We start from the raw sequence: 8640 nt of genomic DNA, 5'->3' as shown, positions 1-8640 counted from the left end.
ACCCCCCCGGCCTGGCTACCTATCCTTTGAGTCACCTAGCTGCCCCTTTAAGTGATTTCTTAACTGGCTTAGTGGTTCATGATTAATATTTTAGAAATGACCTAATCAGTTACTGTGAAGTAAAGAAGAACTAATTGTGTTGACTATGTTTTTTAGCACTTATATCTTTACACTTTGAATAGTTTTCTTTTTGTTATTTACTACAAGGGGAAGGAAGTAATGGCTTAGTCTATAATTTTTTTCCCAAGTTTCTCTCCTATCTCATCTGTCTCATCAGATATTTCAACCAGCAATCTATATGAGATTATAGTGGTACTAGGCATCTGAATCATTGCTATAATTTGCTGAAAATCATATACTTAATGTTATAGGGTCATGTTAGCTCTAATTATTCCTTACCATTAAAAGCAATAGTCAATCAGTTTAATTTGTTTAAAAAATTATAATTAAGGCCTGTTTTGGAAATAGTTTTTTACAGTTGGCTTTTACTATTTTACATGAAATATCTATTATATTTGAACTTCATAGTGGTAAAACAGTTTTCTGGTATTTCCTTTACAAGCAATACAGTTCATAACAATTTCTTTTTATCCATTTTGCCTTTGATGGTCATTATCATAAGACTCTTGGGACAACCACATGCTTCTCATTCACTATAAAATGATATTGCCTGACTTTCCTATTTCAGATGAGACCAATGAATTAAGTTTCTTTCTTATCATATTCCTCCTCTTCAGGATGCCTTATATTTAATCCTATGAGAGTAGAGTATAGTTGAACCTCTCATTACCCTTCTTGAAAGTTTCCTCTTGAATTCAGAACTAAATTTAGACTTGTAATTTTTTGAAAAACCATCATATTTAAGTAGAAACTTTGCAAGAATAATTAGCTTTGATATATACATACTATGATATGGTTAGTTTTACTGTATTTTGTTAGGTATGTATGGCAGTATTATAAAGTTATTAGCTATGTTTATTTGTGAGCCACTCTTAAATAGAAGTAGTATCTTTTCTGGGACAAGTGACCTCCCAAGATGAATGCTATTACTCTATCTTAAACATGAAAAGTGGAGGTTTTTTGTTGTTTTTTTTTTTAATTGAAAGTGCATCAAGATCAATCTTAAATTTTTTTAAGAGAATACTAAATAGATTGTAAGCACTGAGGGGGAAAAAGAAGGTGGGAATCACTAAATTCCAGCATCGGGAACACTAAGAACAAGATATAATAACATAACCTCATTTTCTCTTTTGATAGTTACTGAACTAGTCAAGTCAGTAAGCATTATTTAGAAGAATTTTATAGACAGAATAAGGGATAACATTTATAGTGTACCTACCTATGTGCCAGACACTGATCTAAGCACTTTTGGCAAATATCTTATTTATCTTTATAACATTAAAAGGTAGGTGCTATTTCATTTTACAGTTGAGAAAACAGAGACAAACAGACTTAATTGAATTGCTCTGGGTCATAGAGCTAGTAAGTAAATAAGGCCAAGTTTGAATTCATCTTCCTGATCTTAGGCCTAGGACTCTATTTCTGGATAAATTATATTTTAATTTCAATAAAATGCATGACAAAATTTCTCATGATGTCCTTGTGGACACAATGAAGACAACTATGAACATGGTTCATTTAGCTGATTAATGATCAATGTCAACAAGCATTTATATTAATGCTTACTATGGATTAGACACTGGGCTGTGTAAGATTTAAATTAATATCCAATACTTCAAGTATTATATTTTATAAAGTTTATTATAATCACTAGAAATAAAAAGACTGATGGCCATCACTGCCATTACAGGAAGAAGAGAGAGAGAGAGATGGAAATACACAGAATTATATCCTGCCTATATCAACACATAATGACAGGAGGAGAGTGGGGTGCTGGGAATAGTAGTTTTTAGGGTACAGAAATTAATTATGCAATCCCCCCATGATCCTTTGGGAGACTAGTCTCCCCAATGGAACATTTAAACATAACCAGCTTATAACTCTAAGAATCTTCAACTAGAGGTACATACAATATTGCACTTGCTAAGGGGGCAGCTGGGTAGCTCAGTGGATTGAGAGCCAGGCCTAGAGACGGGAGGTCCTAGGTTCAAATCCGGCCTCAGACACTTCCCAGCTGTGTGACCCTGGGCAAGTCACTTGACCCCCATTGCCTACCCTTACCAATCTTCCACCTATAAGTCAATACACAGAAGTTAAGGGTTTAAAATTAAAAAAATATATATTGCACTTGCTAAGGGGAAATTACAATAATTTGGGGATAAAAGGGAAATGAAAGAGAGATAACAAAACCAGTGATTGCTAGGCACATTGATAAAAAACCAATTAGGGGGCAGTTTCCTTTGGCATAAGAGCTTACATTTAAAATAAATGCATTCAAACCCCCTATCCCCAGTTCAATTTCACTACATCCCAAAGTTCATTCTGGATCTTTTGATGCAGTGTGAGGTTTCTGCAGGCATCTTCATGGCACTTTCTCCAAACAGTTCATTCTCTGGATTCTGGGAGGTAGCAAGTTTCTTATCCTAAAATTACTTTCAAATGTAAAAAGGGGAAATGGGTTATGGTTGGACTGGATATTAATATTTAAATGTGGGGTCGCCAAGGTATTAATTTACCCAATTCCAAAATAAAAGACCCAAGTCAGGATGACTTTTGTCGTGGTTTATTTACAAATAGGAATAGGGAAGGTAGGGAAAATGAGAAGAGAGAGAGAGAGAGAGAGAGAGAGAGAGAGAGAGAGTAACTCTGGCCTGGTCCAGAGGCCCAAACCAGGCAAGGCTTAAGGGGACCCAACAAAGGGGGCACAGAGGTTAATTAAATAAGGCTTCTAGCCACGAGGCCTCCTCTAAGAAGAGAGACCTCTTTTGAGGCTAGAGCCTTCAGAAATGCCAAGGAAAAGAAAAAAAAAAGGAATCAGCCTAACTTACCCATGTGACAATTCAAAAGGAAGCATTCTGAGGTCTCACCCGAGCTCCTTCAAGGCCAGGTTCAAAAGGCAAACTCCCCTGACAGGAAGTTACCATCATATTTTTTTTAAAACCCTTACCTTCTGTCTTGGAGCCAATACTGTGTATTGGCTCCAAGGCAGAAGAGTGGTAAGGGTAGGCAATAGGGGTCAAGTGACTTGCCCAGGGTCACACAGCTGGGAAGTATCTGAGGCCAGATTTGAACCTACAACCTCCCATCTCTAGGGCTGGCTCTCAATCCACTGTGCTACCCAGCTGCCCCCTACCATCATATTTAAAAGATAGTTTGTTTCATCACTTCCTGTGTTCACCCTCCAGTTCTGTATGGACAAATGACAGTCTCAACCATGTTTTGGACCACCTAGGGGGCAGTCACTTGTTTTTGATTTGTCACTTATTAGCACATGTGGGTCATAGACCTCCCCCTTCTCCACTTAATTCTAAATTGGGTGGGTGGGGTGACATATTCCTGGTGGCTAAAGTCTAAAGAATGATTAAAGGTGAGTTAATTCCATTTACACACAAACAAGAAAAATTTTTTTATAAAACTATAAATACTATAAACTATAAATACAATCCTCCCTGAGGAGGGTGTTGACAAACACATGAATCACTCAGGGATACATGGCTGAGTTATGAGGTATGTGAATCAACAGTTAAAAGGAAATCAAAAAATTAAAAAGAGAGAGAGAAAAAGTAACTTCTGGATGAAATATAAAATGTCAAAATCTTACATGTAAAAATTCTAAGGAAAAATAAACCTATAACAAGTCCTTGAATCAGGACCCGATTAAAGTGATTTATGTCCCATAAGCCTATATAACAACAACATGAAGGAAGACAAAAAAAAGTCTCTGCCCTCAAGAGCTTACATTTTAATGAGAAAGAAGACAAGCACACAACTATGTACAAACGAGATACATACAAAATAATTTGGAAACAATCCCAAAGGGAAGGTACAAAGATTCAGAAGAACCAGAAAAGGCTTCTTGCAGAAGGTGGTACTTAGTGACACTTGAAGGAAGTTTGGGAAGCACAAGGAGAGTTCCAGGCATGGCAACCACTGAAAATACCCAGAACTGGTAGATGGACATCTTGTGCAATGCCATTGTCATTAGATGCCAAAAATATGTGGAGGGAAGGGAGAATAGAGTATAAGATGACTGGAAAATTTAGAAGGGGTAAGGTTATTAAAGGACTTTAAAAGCCATACATAAGATTTTATATTTGATCCTAGAGATAATACAAAAGTCTCTAGTGATACAACACAAGATTTTGTCCTTGATCCTAGAGTGTTGAATATTTTTGTCAACAACTTGAATAAAGAAAGCTAAATGTCACATTTGCAGGTAACATAAACCTGGAAGGAATAGGTGATGTGACTATTTATATGTAACTGAGTGACAGAAGTAAAAGTCAAAAATATCTTGACAGATAAAATACATATATTTAAAAAAGAATATCTTGACAGGCCAGGACTAAAAAGTTCAAACTAACAAAATAATTTTACAGGTATTAATGTGAAGTTAAACATTAATACATTAAAGTTGGGAGAAGGAAAAATGGTAGCACAGGTATAAATTGAGAGAACCTCCAGGTGACAGTTAATGTAAAAAAGATCTGGGTGGTTAAATTCATTATAAACCAGCAATATGCAATGACTAATAAAATTCATGCAATTTGGTGAATGATGCAAAGAACATTGCACAAGACCTGAGTTCTAGTCCCAGAAACATCTTTTACTAGTCATATGGGAAATTAGTCAATATCTCTAAACCTCAGTTTCCTCATGTTCTCAAAAGAAATGAAAATGTCATAAGAACTTGTTAACAGAACTATTCAGTCATACAATGGACTGCTTTGCAAAATAGTTAGCTCCTTTTCCTGTTAGTAGAAATGTTCTAGCAGAAATTGGATGCGCCCCCCCCCCCCCACCAAGTATTTCTACTGAGGAAGGAAATCCTACAAAAGGCAGGAATTAAATTATTGCTTTCAACCACCAAAATTCTGTGATTTCATTAAATTTCCATTTGTAGCTTCAGGAAGCACCAGTGATTTATTATCTCAGGGGCCTAACAGAGCAGATTTTTTTAAACTTTATTTTTCAATGCAATTTTTAAATAAAAATAAAATTGATGGCCTCAGACACTTCCCAGCTGGGTGACCCTGGGCAAGTCACTTGACCCCCATTGCCTACCCTTACCACTCTTCTGCCTTGGAGCCAATACACAGTATTGACTCCAAGACGGAAGGTAAGGGTTTAAAAAAAATAAAATAAAATAAAACAAAATAAAATTGATTTCCATTGAGAAAAAAAAACACCTTTGTAATTATATATATAGTCAAGCAGAAAACAAGTGCTTACATTAGCCATGTCCAAAATAAAATCTCATTCTTTATCTTGAATCCATCACTTTTTTGTTAGGAGATGAGTAGTATTCTTCATTATTAGTCTTCTGGAATAGTAGAATTGCTTTTGTCTCTTTAAAGTTTTTTTTTTTTTGTCCTTTCAAAGTTGTTTGTCTTTATAGCATTGCTATTTTTGTAGAAATTGTTCTCCTAGTTCTGTTCACTTGATTCTATATCAATTCATACATACTCCTAAGTTTCTTTGAAACCATTTCTATCTTTTTTTTTTAAACCCTTATCTTCTGTCTTAGAATTGACACTAAGTTGTGGTTCCAAGGCAGAAGAGTGGTAAGGGATAGGCAATAGAGGTTAAGTGACTTGCCCAGGGTCACACAGCTAGGAAGTATCTGAGGCCAGATTTGAATCAAGGACCTTCCCCATCTTCAGACTGGCTCTCTATTCATTGAGCCACCTAGGTACATTCCATCCCACCCCACCCCTTCCCCATCATAATGTCTTATATCACAATAGTATTCCGTTACATTTATATATACCTTAATATTTTAGCCATTCCCTAATTGATGGGAATTCCTTTAGTTTTCATTTTCTTGCTATATATCCAAGAATTTTCCAGAATGGTTCAGAATAGCAGTAAAAGAAATGAGAAGTGATAAAAGAAATGACAGCAATTAGATCTTTCAAGGAAGAAATCTATAACAAGACTGTAACAAGAAAGTAGATAATTTAAAACAAGGACAGACATTATCCAAAATAGTAGATTCACTAGGAAGAAAAAAAATAACAAAATAGACATTCAAAATTACAGAAAAAATGAATTGAACAAGTTGGTATTCTAGAGCAGGGGTCGGTAATGTATGGCTCTCAAGCCATATCTGGCTCTTTTGAGGGCCAGATATGACTCTTTCTGCAGGAGCCATAGAGTCAATTTTTTTTCAGGTGCTGTTACAGGAGCGCGCACTGTGAGCACTGTATGGCTCTCACGAAATTACATTTTTAAAAATGTGGCATTTATGGCTCTCACGGCCAAAAAGGTTGCCAACCCTTGTTCTAGAGAGATGGCCTGTGGCAATAGTCTATGTGAAGAAGGTGTCCGGAGGAAGGTCTCTAGAGAGAGTTCATATGGTATAGAGATTAGAGGTTTGGATTGCAAATCATAGAACCTGGGTTAAAATCCCCTCCCAGATATATACATGAACAAGGTTTTAAAATTTTCAGGACCTTCTTTTTCCTCTTTACAAGGGAAATATTTGTTTTACCTCACATAGCTGTTTTGAGGAAAGCATTTTCAAACCTTAAAGCACTATATAACTATAAGTTATTATTAGTGGAATGCCATGTGTATGTGTCTCTTGTAATAACCCCAATTGCTTCCTTATTCCACTAAACGAAGAACTCTGGGGAAAGTTCAAAAATCCCTGCTAGCGAAGGTGAGTCACCCAGAGAGAATAAAATCAGCAATCTCCCCCAACCATTTCCTGCCAAGACATAGAGTTTGAATATGAACTAACTGCCAATTCCCTAGAAGTCTTTTCTCTTCCCCACTAGCATGAATCATGAAGTACCAAGCTCCTTCAAGCTCCTCACTATTACCCCAGTTTGGGAGATCTGGTATGACCCAGATCCAGATAAGAACATTTTTTAAACAATCAGATTTTACTAGCTGGGGAGAAGGTGCCCCTTCCCTCCAAGATTCAAACTAGGTACCTAATTTCACCAGGGGTCCCAGCAGAGAAAAACAGATATTTTTAATTAAAGGTACACTAAGTCATTAGTATTTACAGCTGACATGCTGGAAAAGAAATATTCTATTTTCTACTCGGTTATTGGGATAGATAAAAACTAAAGCAATGCCTCTTATAAAAAGAGCTTAAATTCTTGGGGGCGGGGCATCTAAAAATAAAAAAGTAAATATACAGAATTACAGATTTTAGTTGGATGGGATCTCAGTGGCCACTTAGTCCAACTCGTATCTAAAAGGAATCTTTCAAAATAGCATGACCATAAAACAGTCATTCATCCTTAACTTCCTTTGAGGAAGAGAGGAACAATCTCCTGAAGTTGTCTATTCTACTTTTCTTATTGGGACATTTTTCCTGACATCAAGCTTAAATTTGTCTCATTGCAACTTCTACCCAATACTCCTAAATGTGCCCTCTTGTACCAAAGAGAATAAGTTTGATACCCCTTCCATGTAATTTCAAATACACTAAGACTATAGTATTGGCATCCTTTTATGGCATGGACTCAAAGCCATTGTCTTCTTCTACAATCTTTCCAGCTTATTAATGTCCTTAAACTGTGACTTACCTCTTTGGGCATTATCTTTATTATTACAGCTTGGGAATCTTAAGATCCAAGAGAAGTGATTACTTTCCTATGGTCACATAACATACCAGTACCAGTATTGGAACCCTGTTTTCTTGAGTTCTGGTCCAGTGTGCCAGTTTGCTTCCAAATTCTTATTCATTTGCTAGGCCTATCTAAAATTGTGGCATTTTCAGAAGTTTTTTTTTCCAATTGTGGAAAATTACAACAAAGTTTTAAATAAAAATCATCAATGGCAGTTCTTATGATGGCTCCTAACATCATTATAACACACAATAATTTTTTGTTCCATCTCATCAGTTATGTTAGGTGGCCTAAGAGGTTGTGATGTTGGGTTTCTGAGTCTAAATAATGACAAATCCACCATTGAGCTTTTTTAGTACCCGTCATTCCTCTGGGATACAATAAAGTATAAAGATTAATGGGTCTCTTCCTAAATGATTTTGGTTGTACTGTTCTGTCTTTTCACTCTATTCATGAAAGAACAAAGATGTTTTGAAAGCTACCATTTGTGACAAGGAATGTCATTAGCATTTTTTTGTATTACATCATTGAAGATAACTCAGCTCAAATAAAGTTGAAGGAAATTTTAAGGGTTTGAATAAGGGAAGTATGAATCGGCCAGGTCACTGTGGCATTTCCTTTTCTATTCTGGAAATGTAGAGCCCCCAGCTGTTAAGTGAGCTAACAACATAGTGATTCAAAAGGTCTTTGGTTAGTTCCGGTCTTCCTTCCTGTTGAGGAAAACACATGAACTTCTTCCCATTTCTCATCGCCCTCCCCCTTGCTTGACCATCCGGCTTTAAGAAGAGAATACAGAGGGCTATTTTCAGCCTAGCATGCAGCAGGTGGTCCTATTTACTCGTTGGCAACCTCTTGCATTGATTTCCCATTCCTTTGATTTACTGTTTCCTATGAGTTTCCCCTGCTTTAAACATTCTCTCTTTCTCATCTCCTT

General features: G+C 36.3%; 2 protein-coding genes across 2 annotated transcripts in view; one reads left to right on the top strand and one right to left on the bottom strand.

Moving 5' to 3' along the window:
• The window catches only part of B9D1 (B9 domain containing 1), a 96146-nt gene that overhangs the window by 1271 nt on the left and 86235 nt on the right, over positions 1-8640 (bottom strand). The window lies entirely within an intron of this gene.
• Positions 1-8640, top strand: part of EPN2 (epsin 2) — a 62600-nt gene that overhangs the window by 36365 nt on the left and 17595 nt on the right. The gene's annotated exons all lie outside the window — the stretch shown is intronic.

The sequence above is a fragment of the Gracilinanus agilis genome, chromosome 1 (assembly GCF_016433145.1).
Source record: "Gracilinanus agilis isolate LMUSP501 chromosome 1, AgileGrace, whole genome shotgun sequence".
NCBI lineage: Eukaryota > Metazoa > Chordata > Mammalia > Didelphimorphia > Didelphidae > Gracilinanus > Gracilinanus agilis.
Note: the sequence above shows the minus strand (reverse complement) of the source record. Positions and strands in the feature narration are given on the sequence as shown.